The following is a 23023-nucleotide window of genomic DNA, read 5'->3' on the forward strand; positions in this document are numbered from 1 at the left end:
GTCACACAGAGAGAGAGAGAGAGGCAGAGACACAGGCAGAGGGAGAAGCAGGCTCCACTCACCGGGAGCCCGATGTGGGACTCGATCCCGGGTCTCCAGGATCGCGCCCTGGGCCAAAGGCAGGCGCTAAACCGCTGCGCCACCCAGGGATCCCCCATCATCTTTTTTCATCTCTCATAACTTATCCCCTTTCCCAGGCCCCCTCTCCCTCCAGTACTGTTCCTAGAAACTCAAAAATTCTTCTCAATTTATAAACTTTCTTGTCTCATTCAGCCTATCTCCTACAGACCATCTTGATACAGCCAAAGTGGCTTATCCAAATGTTTTGGTACACAAAAAACAAGTCTTTACCAGATGAATTCTGCTACTGGCTCCTAAAACAATGTTCCTCTGTCTGTTGCTGTTACTAAAGGGGAGAGAAGAGGGCATGAAAAATGCTAGTTGAAGCAGGATAAAGAAAGGAAGGACCCTCACTTGTCCTTTGGATTAATTTTGAGATCAGAAGCTGATAGAACTGCCCAAGAAGGACTTCACTGGGCCTGGATGGAGACTCCTGAACCAGGTGACAAGGCAAGGGTCTGAGAGAACAGGACAGGAGGAAGGCTTACCTGACCTTTCCCAGCTTTCTTCTGGTACCTGGAGCTTGGGAAATCTTGTTGACACTTAAGGACAGATAATGGCATTCCTCTGATGGGCAGTGTCTTCTTCAGGCTGGGTTATAGGCAGCTGAAGAGGGCACCACTACTGAAGAAGGATGGGGGACTTCTGTTAACAGACTGATTCTCAGACTTCTATGAGGCTATTTTTGGATTGCCCAGTAACAGCTATGGGACACTATGACAAGTGACAAGAGAGGTCAGGGGAGAAATCACATCTGGTTATTGAATCTGTGGAGGAGACATTAATTAACTAGACCTTGAAGGATTTCTCAGAAGGCAGCCTCACTTTGAGAAGTAACATCTGTTATATAAAAAGAAATGCATCCATATATGTTTTTTTTTTTTTTAAGTATTGTTGTTGCTAGCTAGTGGGATGTAAAGACAATGACTTCCTACCAGGAAACAATTGCATTGCTTCTAGTAGATTATTATAGATTTCTTTCCTTCTGTTTATTTTTTATAAAGATTTATTTATTTTGAGAGAGAGTGTGAGTGAGTCAGCAGGGAGACGGGTAAAGGGAGAGGGAGAGAGAGAATCTCCAGCAGACTCCCCACTTAGTGTGGAGCCCAATGTGAGGCTCATTATGGGGCTCAGCGCAGGGCTTGATCTCATGACCTTGAGATCATGACCTGAGCCAAAACTGAGAGTCTGACACTTAACTGACTGAACTACCCAGGTATCCCTCTTTCCCTCTGTTTCTAACAGGTCAGTCGTGTTGGTGGCATACAAATGAGAACACTTGGGAGAATATGATGGACCAGCCCACTGAGACAGTGGCCATGGACCCTGTTAGGTCATTCTGTGTTCATGGAATCAAGGACTATACAAACTTTTGATGGCCCATAGAGAATGCTCTTTAGAAACTCACTTCCCAAAGAAGAAACACAAGCAAACAAAACTTCCACCAATATAGAAGAAGAAAAATGACAACCAAGATATGTCTCTGAGAGTCATAGGAACAAAGACTCTGTCTCCTTTCTCCTGAGAGCCAGATTCATTATAGCTCCTCAGGGTGACTCTCTAACCCTGTTGCATAGAACCTTAGTGAGATGTGTAGAGGAAAAGCTGCCAGCTCTGGGCGGCCACATGAGAAGCAAATCCATTTGGTGGATGGACATTTTTAAAACCTGCCACATATGTTAGCTATTTTTATGGCAATTAAATTGTTGGGGGATCTGTGAGGTGAATGTGCAATAAAACCTTTCACAGTAAACCATGTGGAAAATCATCTAATCCAACCCCTGGAGGTCAAAAGCCACAGTAACATGTTGCTTTATTCCATGAAGAAGAATTAAGACTCTTCAGACAGCTTGCTTTTTCCTTTCTTCTTTATAGAACAGTGCTCCAGATTTGGGATGGAAGGTACATTGTGTGCAATGGCAGTGGCAGAGCTGGAAGAGGATGGGAAGTCTCCTTTGCCAAGTTGAACCTCGGAAGTACTTTGCCACTAACTTTCAAAGCAGCATCATTTTTATGCTATCCTTTTCTAACCTCAGGAAATGGATATTCTTCCCCAAGAGATGTATGGGGCGGTTGGGGGGAATAGGACAAGGAGGTAAGGCACATGAGTCAGAACAGGATTTCACAGTGAGAGGACCTGGAGTCTCGGAGGTGTAAAGGACACTGTGATCGTGTTTATTGAGTCCTATGCATGGGAATACATAGCTTTCAGAACATTAGGAAACCCTTTCATTTTCTCTTGAGGCAATGTAATGGTCTAAACGAAAGCAAAACGTGCAAGAGTTCTAGGACACTTTCTTACAGATTTGTACTTTGAGGATTTAAGCCTAAGTCATTTAGCTAAATGAGAGTCTAGAAAGTCATTATAGTTAAAAGAAAGTCTTGGGGCTAAGAAACATTTGAAGTTTCAAAGTAACTGTTCAAAAATAACTAGTTAAGTTTGTTTATCCCCATTTGAAGTTCATTTTGAAAACTACTGTCATTCAAGTTTATTATTCGTATTTCCTAAAAGAGGCTCCTAATGAAGTTAAACATGCTTTCCAGTTCTCTTTTATCTTTTCCACCGAGGTGTTTTAAAATTTGAGATTTAGAGCACATCAGAATAGCAAGAAATGCATGGTTAGAAATGTTTACAAAGGAAGAACAGGATTGCTGTTAAGAATCAGAATACCATCAGGGTAGCTCAGTCACCTGGGCTTCTGGCTCTTGATTTAGGCTTGAGTCATGGTGTCATTGGTCATGGTCTCAGGGTCCTGAGCTTGAGCCCCACATCAGGCTCTGCCTTCAGTGCAGTCTGCTTGTCCTTCTCCCTCGGCTCCTCCCCCCACTTGTGCACATCTCTCTCAAATAAATAAATAAAATTTTAAAAAATAACCAGAATACCATCAGGAGTCAAATTCTCATCTCAGATAGCTCTCATCCTCACTGTGTGATGATCTGATGTCTGCCTGAGGAATGGCACAGGCATTTAGGCCATGCTCACTGACCTCAGGTGCAAACCTAGGCTAATTGTGGATGAGTAAAGGTATGTGGATAGTGTTCTGTCTGATTCTAAATATCTTCACAATGTCATTCATTCCTTTGAGGGATGATCTAGGATATGCAGATAAAACACCTGATCAGCAGATCAGATTTTCATTTCTTGGTTGTCAAGTATGATCCCAGGGACGTGAATTGTACCATTCTCAGAACCTTCAAGGTCTTGGTTGTGGCCCCTTTTCTGGGCTGGGATTGTAGGGAGCATTTAGTATAATACAGTTTTACAGATGACAAAGCTGAGGTTCAGAGAAGTGAGGGGGTGGCTTATCCATTCAATAAACTAGGGCTAGAACCAAGGTCACCTGAATTCAAACCCCAGGTCTTCCACTAAACAGTTTAAAGCCAGTCATTTACTCTGGACCTCTTGCTTCTCCTATAAAATCAGAGTATTGGGTGATTTAATATGTTTTGCCTCTTGGTCCCAATTTCCTGTGTTCTTTCCACTGTACTATATCTTTGATTTTATTCATCTATTTGTTCATTGATTCATTTATTCCTTAATTAAGGGGTGATTGGAAGTAGCTGCCCATCAGGGATCATATTTATCAGCCTGCTCCCCCTGCCTTTTCAGCCCTTGTTTGTGGCTGAAGCCACTTCTTCCAATGGAATGTGATTGGAAAAGAAGCATGTCACTTTCTGGCAGAAGTGATTAAGCAAGAGGTGTGTTGTTTCCATCCTTTCTCCTCTGCTGACTGGAATAGGACTCTAAGGTCCTAGGGAATGGTGGAACCACATGCTTAGGAGCCTGAGTTCCTGAATCACCCCTTGGAAGGCTGCTTACTAAACAACTGCAGTGGACTGATAAGTATAAGAGAAATAAATTTCTTTGTCTTAAATGTTGTTGTTGTTGTTGTTGTTGAAACAACTAGCAGATCCTGACTAATGCAGTCAAACAATAGGCATTTAATTGCTTACTATATGCATGATATTATGTTGGGTAGTAGGGATCCATCAGTGAATAATAGTCAGTTCCTGCCCTCAAGGAGTTCACCCTGGCAGGAGAAGACATACAAATATATCAACAATTGCAAAACAGTGTGATAAGTACCACGATAAACACAGGATTCTGTAAGAGAATATAGCCTTGGGCATTTCAGGAAACACGCCAGCAGAGGTAGCATTTAAGTCATTTCCTAAAGCAAAGCCTATTTGATGGTGGGATGGTGTTATGAACTGAATGTTTCGTAACCTCACAAAATTAGTAAGTTGAAGCTCCAACTCCCAATGTGTTGGTGTTTGGAGATGGGGCCTTTGGGAGGTAGAGTTGGTTGAGGTCATGAGGGTGGGTCCCTCCTGGTAGGATTAGTTTACTTATAAGAAGAAAGAAAGATTTCTCTCTACCTCAGGAGGACACAGTTGAGAAGGCAGCCCCTGCAAGTCAAGAAGAGTCCTTATTGGCACCCTGATCTTGGACTTTGAGCCTCCAGAACCATGAGATACAAATGTCTGTTGTTCGAGCAGCATAGTATATGGTATTTTGTTATGACAGCCCTTTGCTGACTTTAACAGATGGGTATCTCTTCCCAAGGGACCAGTCTTTGCAAAGGCTGAGAGATAAGAGACACCATGACTTGTGCAAGGAATTTGGTGGCTACTGATGAGGATGAGAGGTAAGCTAAGGTTGGATCTGCAGGGAGAACCTCCCATTACATTGAGGCCTTTAAATAGGTTCTCAGGAAGATAGCTTCTATCAGGCACATGCCTTGCAGTGGTACCCAAGGATGATGGGATGAACAGAGACCTGAGAGCATGGTCTAAAGGGTAGACAGACAGAGAGAAGTAAGGGATTGGCCTAGAAATGGTTCTATTGATATCTGTAGCATCTTTTTTTTTTTTTTTTTTAAGATTTTATTTATTAGAAAGCACAAGCAGAGGGAGGGACAGAGGGAGAGGAAGAAACAGATTCCTCCCTGAGCAGAGATCTCGATGTGAGTGAGGCCCAATCCAAGGATCCTAGGATCATGACCTCAACAAAAGGCAGACTCTTAACCATCTGAGCCACCCAGGTGCCATGTAGCATGTTTAATGAAGAAAATAACCAAATACTTGCAGGTCATTTGGATTTGACACAGTTTAGCAGCAAAGAGGTAAGATAATCTCCAAAAAATACACTTCCATTATCAATAATGTCATTAAACAGACAAGGGGTTCAACTCTAAAATTCATGGGATGGAATACTGTGTGGCCCTTAAGGTTGGCAGGGAAAGCAAGTGCTTCAGGGACCCAGCAGGACTTTAGGTCTAACACTAATGGATTCCTCACTCCAGAGAGAGAAGTCATTATTTGCATCATGATTTCTGACTTGGCAAATAACCAGAGGGAATAAATCAGAAATCCCCCAACCCATTTTCCAATGAGCATCATCTAGTGGACTTTTTTATTGTCTATTCTAGGCTTTTCCTCACTCTCAAATCTTCACAAAAGAGGGAAGAAAAACAACAGAGCCTCCCTTCTCTCAAACCTTGTCTAATCCTTTCATAATTCAAGATCACAGAGCTGCTGTAAAAACCCAGCCTCACTGCTGTGCTTATTCCCTGTGTGCTTGGCAGAGCAAGCAATTCCATTTACCAGCACTCCAGTGAGCGTGTGGTGATAAATAAAGCTGCCACCCTCTGCTTGCCCACTGTGTTTAAAATGACACATTGGACAAGTGGGTCTCTATTGCCTTCACTTTTTTCATAAAAAGGCTAAAAATGGTCTGCAAATGCAGTAAATCTTAATTTCTAATATAAACTCCAAACACAGAAAAAAAAATTTAGGCCAGTTTAGACTGCAGTGAATTTGATCATCAGCTAGTGAGGATTTGAATCCTAAAGAGATAAAGCAATCTGAAAACTAGTTCCAGCAGCCTCCCGGATGTGTGGTTTCTCCTTTTCTCTCCTTCAAGTAAGCTTGCCTTCTCCCCATGCAACTTTATTGGAAACTAAAAACACAAATGCAGGGAGAGCAAAGTCAACATTAAAAAAAAGACAAAAAGCAACCTGTTTCTAACTGCAGTTTTTCAAAACGACCTCTTGCTGTGCTTGTGCATAAGAATAATTACCTTTTTTTGAACAGTTACTGTGTGATAAGTACATACTAAGTGATTTCATACATTTCTTACTGAACTTCTGAGTTTCTGGATTTTCCTTTCCAATATTCCAATCTAGAATCAAGGACATTGTTTTTTCTTTATTACCATTAAGGGGAATTGACTTTGAGTTACACATTGAGTACTAAGGCCTGGAGGGATGATCTCTAACATGAGTGAGTCAACATGAAACCATCTTGATGATCTACAATGATAGATCACTTTCTCTGGCAGTCAAAGCCCTTCTTGGTCTTATCCAAACATACTTAGGAATCTTATTTCTAGCCCCTCTGTTTCATCATCACCTTCTGTGCTCTAATCTCATTAGTATCTCTTTCCAGTCATACCCCATGCTTTCCCAGCTCTCTGCCTTTGCTTTAGGTCAGTTGTCTACTTGGATTGCCATTTCCCCCATCCTTACCTCATAATCTCTACCTAACCACCAAATCCAGCTCAAATTTCATGTGCCATGAAGTCTGGCCTAATTTTCCTCCTCAAGCTGAAAGTCACCTTTTCTCTTTTTTTCCACCCAATCCTCTTTATTAAGTTCAGAAACTCTCTTTGCAAGGATGCTCACAGCAGCATAGTTATTGTAGCAAAAAATGGGAAGTAACATAAATCACCATCAATAGAGTGTCAATTAGATAAATTATGTTCTTGCACATTATGGAGAATATATATATAATATATATATATTTAACTCATTAGAAAGATATTTACTCTAGATTGATAAGTTCAAAAACAGATATGAACTTTAAAACACAAAAATAATTTAAATATCAACTACTTTGATCATCAGGGCAGAAAGATTAGACCTCAGAAGTGGCTCAAAGTTGTTTCTGAAAGTCCCCAGAGGTTAGGGAGGGAGGTTCACATATGCTCAGAGCTACAGTCACTATACCCCCAAGTCTGCTTTTAAAGGTGCTTCTGGAAGTTTCATTGCTTTACCTTCTGTGAGAGCCCATTATGAGACATAGATTCACCTAAAGCCATCAGGCTGTGAGCTAGCACTGAGTTCCATTGGATTCCTCAAGTCTTCCTGACTCCTCTTCTATCATTCACCATATGTGATGAGTCTTCCATACACCAGCCCTTGAGACAAAGGTAAACAGGACATGATCCCTGTCCTGGAAAGACTCTCACACTGCCCAGGCTCCCTCTGCAAACCCTGTGCTTGGAAGTTCCTTTGTAGTACTCAGCCAGCTGCCCTAGGGGAGGCAATGTGGATAGAGTGCTGACTAAGAAGATCTGGGTTCAGATCCCAGCTCTGGCACTTACTAGCTTACCATCTTGGACAAGGCATTTTCCCTGAGGCTCAGTTTCTTCATATAAAATGGTAGTGACAATATTACTTACGTAGCTTTGTTATGAAGGATAAAGGAGATGTGAATATCAATGTTATTCATACATCATAAAAATCTAAAAAGGCCATTTAATGTTTAATGACTCATACTTAATCCTAACCCTACTTCTCTAACCTCTAATGAGATATCTGTCAATTTATATGACTTCTAAGAATTTTTCAGCTCTAATTTTTTTTTAAGGCCCAAGATGGGAATAACACCTGCTTGGTTTTGCAGATCTAACCTTCAACTGAGCCCCTGACCACCACAGTGACCTTGATTCAGGATATTTCTCATCATATTCAAGGGAACCAAGGTGACCACATCTCAGTGGCCCAGCAGCTCTTCGTAGGAACTCACAGCCCATCCTTAAGTTCTCATCTAGCCTCCTAGATGGGATTTGGAAATCCACTGTCTCACATATCATATAGGAGCCTATCACTGAAATACAAAAATATGCATTCCCAGGATATGAATGGATAAATCACACTCAGGAATGTAGAGGGATATTTAAAAAAATGTCTCCATATTCTTTTACTTCACTGCCTAACCTTTCTGGGGAGAACTGTCTGTTCTGCTTCAGAGACTGTGATCACTTCTGGGTGTGTGGACTGTTACATGTTCCCCCTGTGGAATGGTTTCTTTTGTGGGTGTCAGTAAAGTTATGAAGTGTTAACTGGCTCCTGGAAGAGCCATCACATCAAGTAGAAGGTGTTGGGTTTTGATTCCTGGCTATGGTTCAGGTTTATTTAATTTCTGTCTCCTCCCCCCACCTCCTCATACTCAACCTATTAAGATTTAAATGCTTGGGCCCATAACTCCAGTTGTCTTATTTGTATCTGTTTTAGGGCTGCAGACACTACCATTCTTGCCCTTTACAGCTTTGGAGAGAGCCTTTTCTTTCCGAGTATGAAGAGGTTGAACCTTGATGGGAAAACCTGCCATGTTCAAATACTTTTGTGCTCTTTTGATTCTCTTCTCCTGGGAGTGGACAAGAACTGGGCAGATCCTTACTGCTATAGCCTATGTGGTTGACTTTAAAAACAACACTGTGGTTTATGTTATCATGTGAACAGTTTTGTTTTAACTCAGTGTACCTCATTCCTTCTTCAAAAGTTTGCTCTGGGTCAAATGTTAGGGAGGTTTGCTTGCTGGTCATTGTTCATCTTGATAAACCCAAACCTTCAATGATCATTCTCTCTTATATTTTCTCTCTTGTGCCTTTGATTAAAAAATAATAAAAATCTACATTGTAGAAAATTTAGAACATAGAGACACATAAAGCAGAACATAAAAGTCACATTTGCTTGTCATCCGAGACAACTGCTGTTAACAGTTGATGACTTTTGTCTAAGATCCAATAGAATTGGGACCATTTATGCTCTTTTGCAAAGCACTTTTTTTCACTTAATATATCACAGCCATGTTACTGTGCCTGGTCAAGCATTCTTACTTTTCCTGGCCATGGAACACTGGGAGCTCTTGACTGTACCCCCATGTAGACTTTGTCTGGCTCTGGGTTGGAAGCTGTGGCCCAACTCCTGGGGCTTGGTGCAAGCTCATTGGAACCAGTATCCCAGTTCTAAATATGGCTATGTACTCATGTGAAGATGTAAAATATGTCCATGTCAAAAAGAACCCAAGAAATCTGCTCAGGGCTCTAGCTGAGAAACTTATCCATCAGATCCACTCCTTTCTTCAAGTATTCACAGATAGGAATGCCATTTTCTCTTACTCATCCATCCATTCATTTGTTTGTTTATTTATGGCTTTGTTTTTTAGAGTTTTGGGTTCACAAAAATTGAGCAAAATTGAACAGAAAGTATAGAGAATTCCATATACTCCTTCCCTTGCCCACCTCCAGCCTCCCCCACCATTAACATCTCCCACCAGAATGGTACATTTGTTACAGTCAATGAACCAACATTGACATAACATTTCAATCAAGGCCTCTAGTTTACATTAGAATTCACTCTTGGTGTTGTATCTTCTATGGTTTTTGACAAATGTATAAAGATATGTATCCACCATTATAATATTGTACAGAATAATTTCACTGCCCCCAAAATCTCTTGTGCTCCACATATTCATCCCTCCCATCCCCTAAGTCCCTGGCAACCACTGATCTTTTTACTGTCCCTGTAATTTTGCCCTTTACAAAATGTCGTATAGTTGGAATCATATAATATGTAGCATTTTCAGATTGGCTTCTTTCACTTAATAGTATGAATTTAAGTTTCTTCTGTGTCTTTTTTTATGGCTTGATAGCTCATTTCTTTTTACTGCTGAATAATATTTCTGTTGTCTGGATATACCACAGTTTGTTTATCCATTAACCTGCTGAAGGACATCTTGCTTGCTTGTAAGTTTACCAGTTACGAATAAAGCTGCCTTAAAAACATCCACGTGCAGGTTTTTTATGGACATAAGTTTTCAACTCCTTTGGGTAAACACCAAGGAGCATGATTACTGGAATGTATGGAGAGAGTATAGTTAGTTTTGTAAGAAACTATATTCCAGAGTGCCTGTTCCATTTTGTACTCCCACCAGCTGTGTATGAGAATTCCTACTGCTCCACTTCCAAGGCGGCACTTAGTGTTGTCAGTGTTTTGGATTTTAGCCATTCTGATAGGTAGTGGTAACATTTTTTTCTTTTTCTTTTTTTGTTAAAGATAAAAGCCTTTCTTACTTGGAATTGCCTGAAAATGAGTGTGTGAATATGAATCTAAGCAGGTTCTCTCTTCTCTATTCTTAAACAAATGTACACTAACTTCTGAGAGCCACACAGTCTGCCCTTTAGCCCCTCTGTTAAAGCCTGGGTGTTTAGAAAATGTTTGCTGATTGCATAGTTCTGGCTACCTCTGCTACCTCTGCTTTTGAGAACCAGAAGTATCTCTTTGGAGAAATTCAGACCACCATGTAGGCATATGAACGTATATGCATGTGCATACACACATACAAAACCCACAGGTACCAGCTTGGGACCACATTGCCTAGGCTTTCAAACCTTAGAGTCTGAGGGCCTCCACGTGTTTTCCCTGTAAGTGAGAATAAATGAAAAATATTTCTGGTTATGTTTTATTTTGGTCAATCATCAGAACTTTGGGTCTCAATGAACTAGTTACTCACTGTATCGCAGCCCACATGAACCAGTCCTGCACCTGCATCCATGGACACCAACCGCAAGGTAATAGGAGTCAAGGCTGATGAGAGCTGTGTTCATTATCCCTCTCCTTTGTTTCATTTTGTTTTTTTTCTTCCTTCATTGTTCCTCCAAGAAGATTCTTTTAAAAAAAAATAATATTTTTTTATTCATGAGAGACAGAGAAAGAGAGGCAGAGACACAGGCAGAGGGAGAAGCAGGCTCCCCGAGGGGAACCCAATGTGGGACTCAATCCCAGGACCCCAGGATCACACACTGAGCCGGAGGCAGATGCTCAACCACTGAGTTACCCAGGTGTTCCCTCCAAGAAGATTCTTGTGAGCAAGGAGACCTAACATTTATTGAGTCCCCGGGAGGTAAACTTACACCCCATTTCTTGTGCTTCCATTGTGCTGATTCTGCATTATAAGCCTGGCACATGATAGGTGGCAATCAATGTTTATTGAATAAATAATGACCTTTGGTCTGTTACAGAAGTCTATAGTTTGCTAGTAAAGAACCACATAACATTCTCAAGTTCATTGTTGGAGCTACTATTGCAGTTGCTTTGCAATAGCAGAAATCACCACAGCTTTGCCCTCATGAGCCCATGGCCATGGCCAAATGTGTGGAGCCAGTACTCCCCACCTTCCCACCTCCTGCTTATTGTCAAAAACACACCACACATTGTAGCAATCATATTGCCAAAGCTTTACAGCATCCATAAATTGAAAATTACAGCCTCTGACAGTTATGGGCCTGTGTCAACACCAGATCATGTTGACTCTCCTGGAATGTGTTTGCGAATGCACCATGTCAGCCTTGGAAGCTGTTGACATCAGAGGCTCTAAGTTAATTACATGTGGCCCCAGAGCACTGTGGGTTTTGCTATGTAGGGGGACTTTAATTTTTTTTCTTAAATTCTTCTCTTTTTTGATTTGGTCCCAGAGCAAGAGTTATCTTGGCTGCCATGTTTGGCAGGCAGGAAAGCCAGTTTAGAGGAGGAGTCCACATTGCTGAGCAAGTGATAATGATGTCTGTGAACTGCTTCCCTTTCTTTCCCTTTGGCAGATTGCAGTGTGAGTGGGAAACGGGGCTGGTCATGACTTCTGCTGTGAAGGAGAGACACAACCTGCACAATCTGTGTGTTCTGAGCAGGTTTTGTCTGACTATGCCAGGGCAACCATCTGGACATGATGTTCATGAGACCTATGTTGTGACTCCATTCTAGTGGCAGTGCACGCTGTGATCTCCCTGGTCTATGTGCCTCTGTGCATGTGTGTGCACGCATGTGTTCCTGAGAGGACACCCCAAAACTCTTTGAAGGTCCTCTTGCTGCCTTATTTTTCCTCTCTGCTCTAACATCCTTGTCATTCATAAAAATAAAAGAATCCTCACTAGTTAGAATATATTTCTGTGTGTGCACGTGTGTGTGTGTTTGTGTGTAGTTTTTATTCTGAAGAAATCAAGAAAGGAAAGTTTGGCCAGTTCTATCAAACTTCAAAGAAAATGTTTGCCTTGTGACACCTTCAATACTTAGGTCCTTCTCCCATTATCAAAGCCCTGGTGCAGGGCACCATCCTAAACTGACAGATGGCTACCCATGCCTCAGCTGGCAGGACCCAGACAAAGTGACAGAAGTGGGTATCCTGGCCAGTGGAAAATGAAGCCACAAGGTCAAGGAAAGCCCCCACAGAGTTGTTTCCTGCCAACTAACTTCCCTACTTCAGTCAATATTCATTGAGTTTCATGTGCAGAGCACTGAATAAGACCCAGGAGACAGAAGCCCATTTCTATCTTCAGGTAAGTTTGCATTCTAGTGGTGGAAAAGGCATATGCCTTTGCATATGCAAGGGCAAGGAAATGGGAATGAGGAGGTGTGTTCAGGTAATGGGGAACAGTTGGGGAAAGATAGTGAAGGGAGATGGGGTAGACAAGGCTACAAGGATAGAAGGTCCCAGAGGGCTGGAAGTTCTATGCATTAAATTCACTACTGTGAATACCTAGAGCCACTGTTGCCAATTCACTTTGTGGACTATTACTAAGAAGTAAGTTGAGGCTAAAGACTGAAAGAGCTTAAATTCCTCAGACCATATTCTCCAGGTATGTGGAGGATTGGGGTGGAAATTTGGGTGGAGTGAGTACTTTGGCATTGAAAGGCAGAGTGGGAAAAAAAAAAAGTGGAAAAAAAAAAAAAAGAAAAAGAAAGGCAGAGTGATTGAAGAGAGGCTTGCTTTTGGGCTACTGTCCTAATTAAATAAATGATAATCCACACCTGAGATACTAAGGGGCTCAACTATGTTAGGGTTTAAAAAGGGGGTCAGTGTGAGAGGAGATGGTTTAGGGAGCAAGCTCATCAATACAAGTTGCAGAAATCTCAGGAGACCCTCTGAGCCATCCCCCTTCTTCTGTGAAACTGCTTAGTGGCCATGCCTTTGGGAGCCGACCTCACCTTGTCTGGCTGCTGCCGCCTTTAATCACAGATCGAGATTTCATTGTCCACCTTTGTGAGATATTTCGCGTTTTACCACCGTCCTCAAGAATACCCCACAGAAATAACTGCTGCTTTACTTGAAGCTGATTCGTGAGTTCATTCATTCATTCTTCTACAGTTACCAAGCATGTAACTTTGTGTTTTGCCCTCTTCTGGGCCCTGGGGACTCACCAATAAATCAGACCTCCTGCCTCCCCACCTTACAGTTACGTAGGGTCAAACATGAACATGCGTGCAAATAATAAAGGGCTGTACATCTGCAAAAGGCCTAGTGAGCACATAAAGGAGAATGGCAGCTGTCTCCACGTTGAGGTGTGGGGCCAGGAGCATCTAATAGCAGAAGTGACAGCTGAGTTTTGCTTTAAAGTGTTCACTGGGGTGGCCCGGATGGCTCAGCGGTTTAGCGCCGCCTTCAGCCCAGGGTATGATCCTGGAGTCCTGGGATTGAGTCCCACATCCGGCTCCCTGCATGGAGCCTGCTTCTCCCTCTGCCTGTGTCTCTGCCTCTCTCTCTCTCTCTCTCTCTCTCTGTGTCTCTCATTAATAAATAAATAAAATATTTTTAAAAAATAAAAAATAAAGTGTTCACCAATTGGGCAAAAGGGAGTCAGGATGTTCTAGCAGAGAGCAAAGTGTGCCAAAGCTTTAAGGAGAAATAGCTGATGTCGGCTTTGCAACTGGGTTCTAAACCCCTTGGGTGGCAAGGTGGGGTATGGTGGGCTGGGGATACTAGAAGTCAGCAATTGATAAAGCCCGATTCACTGTGCATGTGATTTAAAACAATATATTTATATCAAAGCAATTAAGACTATCATTAAGGCAGAATGCAAAAATACCGAAATTTATTATTAAAAAAAAAAAGAAGACTTCAAAGAGATGCCAAGGTTTATGCAGACTTTCCCACAGTTTGCTCCTTGTCTTAGCTCTGGCTACCATAACATAATCCCATGGACTAGGTGGCTTAAATAACAGAAATTTCTTTCTCATAATTCTGGAGGCTAGAAGTCCCAGGTCAAAGTCTGGCAGTGTGGATTTATGTTGAGAGCTCTCTTCCTGGCTTGCAGACTTCTTCCTTCTCACTGAGATCTCACCGTGATCTGGTCTCCCTCATTTTATAAAGACATCAATCTGGGGGAACCTAGGTGGCTCTGTAGTTAAGAATCTGCCTTTGGCTCAGTCATGCGTGGTCTCAGCGTCCTGGGATCAAACCCTGCATTGGGTTCCTTGCTCAGCGAGGAGCCTGCTTCTCCCTCTTCCTCTGCCTGCTTCTCCCCCTGCTTGTGCTGTCTCTCTCTCTCTGTCAAATAAAATCTTAAAAAAAAAAAAGGACACCAATCCTATTATATTAGGGTCCTACCCTTATGATCTCACCTAACATTTATTACCTCCTTTCTCCAAATGCAATTCAACATAACGAATTTTGAAGGCCACAATTCAGTCCCTCAAAATCTAGGCATTGGGAGAAGATAGCTCTTTTATATATAATCTCTTCAAAGCAAGCAATTAGCACTAATGGTGCTTCAAGAAACTTTCCATGAAAGTTGTAAAGAAAGGAACTTGCAGAAAGTCTGAAGAAGCAAGCTGGAGACTAATCAAGGGGCCCTGTGTGTGTGCCACGGCTTTCCTGAATGCAGTGGAAGCCTCTGGGAGGGAGAGACATGATCAGATTTGGGTTCCCAAGAGATCCCTCCGGCTGCAGCTTGGGAGAGTATTAGAGGGAGCAACCTGGAGGCAAGGGTGTGAGTTAGAAGGCTCTGGTCCTGGGCAGACAAAAGGCTGGAGGACTAAAAGGTTGTGTAGAGATGAGAAATGTTCAGGGAATAAAATGAAAGAAATTGATGCCCAATTTGATTTGGGGGAAAGAAGAAAGAAAATGGAGGCATTTAGCATCTCCCAGGTTTCTGGCTTGGATGAATGAACTATTCAGATTTTCAAGGAAGTAGAAACAGTTCCAAGAGTCCCCTGTAAAGGCCTACTGGACTTGCCAATAGTAATCAGGCCCTCTCCTGTCCTTGGCTCCCTTAACTTTCCCACCATTTTTATCACAGTAAATTCCAGTCGGTGACAAGGTACAGCAAGTGTGCAGTGAAGAGAAAGGGATTCTGTGGGCTTGAGTGGTGGACACCTGTTGCTTTTGGCCACCAAGTAGTTGGCCAACTTTCTCCTGGCAGAGCCCTTATTTCCCTTTGGGAACAAGCCTTCCTTGTGTGCTCTGTGAGGTCTCAGTGGGTCTCCTCATTCTAGCTCCTCTCACAAGTTAGCTCCTTGTCAGTCAAATGAGGCCAATGTGACTGGCTTTGTGTGGGTCACTTGATCCAAGCAAGCATAGTCGGTCAGATTCACCAGGAATGTAGAACAGCTTGAGACTCATACAAAAATGTTCTGAGGGCACCTGGATGGCTCAGTCAGTTAAGCATCTGACTTGATTTCGGCTCAAGTCACGATCTCAGGGTTGTGAAATGGAGCCCTGCATCAGGCTCTGTGCTCAGGATTCTGCTCGAGATTCTCTCTTCTCTCCTTCTGGTCCTCCCTCGTTCTGGATTAAATAAGTAATCAAAAAAAAATGTTCTGAAGAAATTATTTAATGTTCTTATTGGTTATTATGTTGATCCCAAGACCTTCCCTTTTTCCTGCCCTTACTAAGACTATCTCTTCTGTTTTGTGAGCTACCCAGTACCCTTTCAGCCACTTCCTTTTTTAAAACTTAACATACAAAAAAAAATTTAAAAGAAATAAATAAAACTTAACATACGTCATTTCTGTTGCTTGCAACTAAGGAACCCCAGCTGAAGCCCAGAGGGTAGCTGAAAGGCCCAAATCCCACAACTGTCTGTTCAATCTGCCTTGGGCTGCAGAAGGAGACCTGAGACCACTCCTGCTGCCCCATTATGACCATCTCATGCTTTGCCCAGACCCCTCTGCCCATCTGTGGTAGGGAGTTTGGTATGTACACTGCATTCTAAACCGTTTCCTCTCCACTCTAGTCTTAGCTGACAACTCTTATGGGAAATGCATCAGCTGTCTTGCCCAGCTGTCAAACTATAAGGAGGAAGGAGTCATAAACTAGGGGACAGTGGAAGACCATCCACAGGCCTCTCCCCAGTGAGGGCATGGAAAGGACAGCATAGGCTCTGACCACTAAAGAGAAAGTAAAATGGAGATCCATAAAGAGAGGGGCCGACAGATGGAGGTGGCCCCAGGTGAGCTTTGTCAATGCGACATTAGCTTTCTCCATATTTTTTAAAGTTACTATTTCATAGGTTCTGCTGCCAGAACTTTCTGAAATGCTAGGCCTGAGTGCCAGGGGAAGCTGGAAAGCCAGCCAGTGTGGGTTGCATGTGCCAGAAGATCACAAACACAGGCACTAATAGCAGCTTGCCTGATACCTCAGTGCCTTTTTGTTTCTGCCAAATTGATGTGGCCATCAAGGTAATCTTCCCGGCCTCATGGCCCAGGTGGTATACCCAGAAAGGCAGACCCAGATGGGAACCCTGAAACTGGCCTCTGGCAATGGTTTGGGGTCTCTAATGAATGGCCTTCCTTGTCACATTCAGGCAGGTCTGCAGCCACCTGGGAACTTGAGCTCTCCGTGTCTCCAGCAGCCAGGAGTGATTGCAGAACATCTGTTGGTAGTTGCATCGGGACTCAATTCTGTCTCTATAAGCCTTTGAGCTTCCTTTAAACAAACAAGCTTCCCACTTCTCTCCCCATCTACACCCTGCCAGATGTTTATGTTCTGTTTCTGCAAAGAACTATCAAAGGCAGCGATAACAATAGCATTGAAATTGCCCAGAGCAGGCACCTATCCCATATGCATGCCTGGTCTATGAATCAGGCAACTGATAGCCTTAAGTATGAATTTATTTTATCATTAATTGAGCAGGTACTATACTATGTTCCAAACGTTACGCTAGGGGCCATCAGGAAAGCCCTTGAGGAACTTGATTGTCTTTCTAGTGAGGGACAAAGACAAGGTTATAGAGAACTGACCTCAAGGTCTAAAGCTCAGCACAGGGTCAGCTCAGAACACAGAAGTCATGGTGGGGAAGGGCTAATTCTAAATTCTCTGTGTTTGTTGTAGGAGTATTGCTGTGCCACTCTTTGGCACTTATCACATACCTCCTTGTGTGGTCAGTTCCTCTTGTAGGTATGTGGGTGGCTCTCTGTTTTCAAGGAAGGGCAGGGAGAGACTCACCTTTGATTTCATACCTTGAAAAAGTGCACCAAGAGTGATGGACTGGTTAGCTCAGACAAACTCAGAGATCTTCAGGTTGCTTTAGGGCTCCTCATGGGTTTCAAAGTTCAAGGCATGACTTGGTCAACTGTCACATCATTTAACACATGGGCTTATCCAACACCAAGTACTGCTGTTGCTTTAGGCAATACTGCTTGTGCATGTCTGCACAAGACAAAAACCATATGAAACCCCCAACTAGTCTTGTGTTTTATGCAAAGAGAAACCAAACATGTCCACAATTGGAGTACAGACAGTATATCTTCTTCTTACTTGGTACACATAAATTATAAGAATGATTTTTATCAGTGATGAGAGACTTGGTTAACCAAGGTTGGTGGTCCCATCATAAAGATGAAGGCCACGCTATGAGAACAGTTGTTAGCATTACAATCTACCACTGGGAACCATAACACTTTGTGTAGCTTAGTTCTTACAACTGTCCTATAAAGTAGATGGTGTCCTTCCCATTTTGTTGTTTGTGAAGGTAAAGCTCAGAGAAGTCAAGGAGCCTCATCAGTTGTAAGTCTATTGAGTGAAGGGGTTGGAATATGAATGCTTGTGTGCCTGATTCCTTTGTGGAGAAAAGTTGAGCTATTCTAATCCCACTCCCACAGATCTCATTGGGGCAGGGAGGATGAGCCTTTCAGATATCAGGTCCCCTCTCCCCTCAGGCCTTTGAATTGGTTAAGATCTTTGTCCCTGGGTGGCATGGGGTGGTGGAGATGGGCATCTTGGGATAGTCTCTGGAAGGTGGTGCAGAGGTCTACTCTTGCTGGGAACAAATCTGTGTGCCTAGCTGCTTGGCCAGCAGGATGTCATGGTAGGGACTGTGTGGGGAGTCAGGGCAGAGTCAGGAGCTCCCTTGTGGGAAGGGCGAAGATAAGGAGACCATGAAGTTAAGTCTTGTTTGGGCTTCCCACCCTGAGGTCCCAGAGGTCAGTTGAGATTCTAGTGATTTCCATGGCTCCTTGCAACCTGAAAGGGACCAATTGCAGGTCAGCACCCTCCCTAGGCTAACACTTCTTCCAGCCCCTTCCCCATCCTACTGTGGAACTCAGTGGAGGGACTGAAGCAGAGGAGCAAAGGGGTTCAAGACCCTGAGAGCTCCAGCTCAGGAATGTGGTCAGACTTCATTCCTTCATTCCACTAACTGGCTAGGAATGAAGATGATCTTTGTTCCAGGAGCCCAGGTGTTTGCTAAGGTAATTAATAGGAAACTGATGTAAAGGGCTTTTAAATATCTGTATATGCACAGGACTGAATAAATAGCTATGAATCTTGCTGTTTCCTTAAGTAGGGTCACTTGGCCTGAACATTATTTGAAAAAAATGTTTTTAGTCTCAGTGAGAGTCTATGTAGCTTGGGCTCATTTCAGTTAAATTAGTGAGATTTTAGAGGTATGTGCTTATTAGGTTGTCAGTGAGAATCCACACCTACTTCTTCTCTTGCCCAGGCTGGTTGGTTTGGGATTTCTGGAGGAGGAAGTGGGGTGGAGGTTGGTGCTCAAATGCTCCTACTTGACTACTTGACTGACAGGGCAGGGTGCCTTTCAACAACCAGAAAGTGGGACTAATTGGGAAATAAGAGCAAGGTCTTTGTATAGTTTATAACTATGATCATTTCAGGACCATATCAAAGCATACAGTGTGTGTCATTCATATTTATTCATTCAAAATTCACTTATTATCTCATTCAAAACCACTTAATAATAAGTAGTTTCTGTTGTTTATAGTCTGTGTTTTCTTGGTATACCGAAGTACAAAGTGATTTCTATAATATGAATGCCTTACTGTTTTTTGGTTTTTGAAAAAGGATATACACATTCTAAATAAGTTTATACAGATGCGGGAACATTTCTGGAAGGATACATCAGAAACTGTCAACAATGTCCCTCTGGGGAGGGAGTGGGATGGGTAGCTGTTCAAGAAGGAGACATTTACATTTTATACATTTTATATTTTATACCCTCTTATACATTTACATTTTATACGATACTGTCCTCTCTGAGTTTAGTTAAATATCCCTTCATCTCTAGTGCCTGGTAACACTTGTCTCAATAAAATTGTCACTGGTTTGAATGATGGAATTTACAATGAAATGGAGCAATTTTTTTAAAGAGAGGGGGTGCAGGGAGGGGTAGGGGGAGAAAGAGAATCTCAAATTGCATGCCTAGCATGGAGCCCCACACGGAACCCGATCCCACAACCCTGAGATCATAACCTGAGCCAAAATCAAGAGTTGGACACTCCACCAACTGAGCCTCCCAGGGACCCCGAAATGGGGCAGTTTTTAATGGTGTTCTACAAATAGCACTGTGAATTCTGGATCTTCTATTAGACCACGTATTTGCACATCAGTGTATTTGCTGGACCAGGCAGGTCAAATGTGCTTATGATATGTGAACAAAACAAAACAAAGCAGGGACATAACATGTAACAGTACCTTGGTATCCCTTATCAATGACAAGGAGCCTTTAAGAACTGTACATCCTAGAATACTAGTGGTGCTAGAAACCTTGTTTTGTATCTGGATAGTCTTTGCTAGCCGCCTTCCTAGCTGGACAGATATATGGTCCTGATCCTTTTCATTCTCCATTCTTTCCTCGTCCTGAAACAGTGAAGGCCCACAGGACAAAGTGGGGACACACCAGGTTTCCTCAGGTTCATTGCAGTGTGCACTTCCCTTAGTTTTGTTTAAGAGTTTGTATCAGGCTCAGGACGCCTGGGTGGCTCAGTTGGTGGAGCAGCTGACTCTTGGTTTCAGCTTAGATAATGATTTCAGAGTCCTGGGATCAATGCCCATGCTCAGTGAGGCATCTGCTTGTCTCTCACCCCCTGCTACTCCCCTGCTACTCTGAGTAACACGCATTTTTCTCTCTAAGAAATAAATAATTTTTTAAAAAGTTTGTATCAGGCTTTATCCTCGAGAATCTTGCTTCAGAAGAAGCTGATCATTTTCAGAAAAGGACTTATAAACTCAGTCCTTCCCATGGTCTTCATGGCAGGGCCTCACTCCCAAGGGCTATTTCTCTTCTCGTCAAAGTAAAATGTGTCTAACCAAGGCAAGTACAGGGTTGGATAGGAGTTCAGCAACTGGAAGACACATGCAAAATAACAAGGACACAGTCCTCCAGACCTGTTACTATTAGCTGGGCACTGAGGAAAGAGGCAGAGGTGGTGTGGGCTCAAGAGCAGGCCATTTGAATCCAGACTCTACCAGCTATGGGACCTTGGGTAACTTATTTACTTAACCTCTCTGAGTCTTAGTTTCTTCATCTGCAAAATGGAAATGAAAATACCTGCCTTGAAAGATTATGATGATGATTTGCAGTAATTAATCCACAGTGATATGATTAATCATTCATCCATCAAACAGTACACGTTTATTATGCATTAAACAGTGTGCTAGGCACCAAGAGGGATTTCAGATATTAATAAAACATGGCCCTTGCCCTGCAGGGATTCAAGTCTAAAAGAGGAGATGAAAAATTTAACAAATACATTAAATCAGGGTGATAAATGCAATAATAAAATACATACTAAGCTCACTGGTGTTATAAAATTAGAGAAATTCAGAATTTAGAGACAGGTAATTTACTGTAACAGGTAATGTTTTGATAAGTAAGATGATTTCTTTACAAAGAATTGCTGATTATACTTTATTTATTTATTAAACAACTTAAATGCTTCATTTGGGCAGAAAATCAATGGAGCATTCCTGCCCCCTTTTCTCATTCCCATTTCCTTCTGCCTTGTTTCAAGTTAGCATTGCCTGTAGGTGGTGACCTGCAGCCCCCTAACTGACCATTTTACTTCCAGATTTTCCCAGCACCAGTCCACTTTTTGTTCATTGTGTGGTGACACTAGTAGTAATCTCTCACATTCACGTTTCACACATTTACAAAAACTCTTCATAAATGTCTCAAGTGATCTTCACTACAACCACATAGAGATGTGAGGAGGACAGAAGTGATTATCCTTATTTTAAAGGAAAACGAGGGCTATTTTAAAGGAAAACAAGTGACTTGTTCCAGATCACTCAAACTTAAACTCCCCCATTCTGTGTGCAAATCCAGTGCCTTCCTTTCCACGTCTCTCTGACAAAGGCGCTGGACTGTTAAACAATTTTATGGCTTCTTGTTCCTTAACACAGTTGACAGCGTTGTTAGTTATTAGAGCTCAGGAGAAGCATCTGTTTGATGAGAGGTTTTTGATGCTCTCAGCCACTCTCGCCAAACCCAAGATTAATTAGAGAGTGCAACTAAAGTCCTCTCCTGTTCCAGAGGCCTCTTGGGTCAAGCCCCATCGTTGGCATGGGGAGAATTTTCATAGCCAGAGGGAGGTTCTGGGTGAAACATCTGGCACACAGGGTTTTTACTTGCTCACGCTCTGAGAAGGCAGCCTGTGAGGGGCAGGTCTGGGGTCCAGAACACAAGAGTGTGCCAGGAACAGCTCTAGTCCAGGTGGGCTGCTGAGCAGTGTCCCGATTCCTTCTTGTCCTGGTGTTAGACTAATTGTCTTCAGAGTAGCACTTGCTTCTGCTTCATTAATTTCATTTATTGCCTCATATGTTCATTCACGCATTTATCCATTCATTGAACATATATGTAGTACCATATAGGCATTGGGGAAGCAAATAAGAATAAGATGCTGCTTCTTTCCTTCTCTCTTCAGACCTGTACTGGACATATTAATTCTGTGCTCACTTCACTGATCCCTGCCCTTGTCCGTTAAGGAAATACCATGCTCACAGTCTTCCTGCCAAGGTGACCAAATGTGGTGCCATCAGTTTCACTGATCCAAGAGGCAAGTTATTGTTTAAAAATCTCAGGGAAGGATTCCAATTAGTCTCAGTTGGATTATCTGTCCATGTTTTAAAAATAAGTGTATGGGTTACTTTGATTGGGCCAAACTGTACACGTTTCCACTCTTGTGGCCAGTGGAGTTGAACTCTTTCCAGAAGACGAGTACTGAATAGATAAATATTTAAAGGATAAAAACAGTGGACCCCTCTGGCTTTCCACAGCATAGGGGTAGCTGGTGTTGCTACATATCCACCATCGTGTGTCCCCTCATCCTGAGGGGCCAGAGTCCTTCAGTTAGCCTTAGAAACAGTTCATCTTGAAGCCATTCCTCTGGTCTGGTATGTGATCCAGTTATTTCATACCCCTTACATCTCATGAGCTTCGTCTTTACTCAGGGCAGCTTTAGACCTCCTTCTCAAAACCAGTTACCCCCATAAGGAATCTGACATTAATCCGTGGAGGTGAGATTAATGCATGTAAAGGAATAGTCAGGCACTGCAAGATGGTGGGTTTCTAACAGGGATGTTTTCAATTAATCATCCTCATGTCTCAGATGGGGAGAGGGCAAAGAGCCACTGAGGGCATGTCAGCACAGGCTCGCTACATGGCTTCCAGTTAACAGCAGGTGCTATTTTGTGAAAAGCCTGCAATGAGGGTTCCACCTCCTTGTTAGTGAAGAGGCAGCTGAACTGAGCACTTCTGGGTGTGAAAGTTCACAGAGTCATAACTGAGAACCTCTGCGCCCCTCTGCCCCTCACTCAGGCTGCTGCCCAA

The 23023-nt window shown here is 42.7% G+C and overlaps 1 long non-coding RNA gene across 2 annotated transcripts; it reads right to left on the reverse strand.

Annotated features, from left to right (window-relative positions):
- Positions 1 to 228: 228 nt before the first annotated feature.
- On the reverse strand, positions 229 to 13428 carry LOC111094215. Of its 2 annotated transcripts, none has more exons than XR_005384786.1 (3): positions 13167 to 13428; positions 10702 to 10856; positions 229 to 744 (listed from the first exon to the last, which is right to left on the reverse strand). It is a non-coding gene; the product is annotated as an uncharacterized LOC111094215 (long non-coding RNA). The 2 variants fall into 2 exon arrangements; XR_005384785.1 differs by lacking the exon at positions 229 to 744 and adding an exon at positions 8670 to 8793.
- Positions 13429 to 23023: the final 9595 nt, after the last annotated feature.

The sequence above is a fragment of the Canis lupus genome, chromosome 36 (genome assembly GCF_011100685.1).
Source record: "Canis lupus familiaris isolate Mischka breed German Shepherd chromosome 36, alternate assembly UU_Cfam_GSD_1.0, whole genome shotgun sequence".
Classification (NCBI taxonomy): Eukaryota; Metazoa; Chordata; class Mammalia; order Carnivora; family Canidae; genus Canis; species Canis lupus.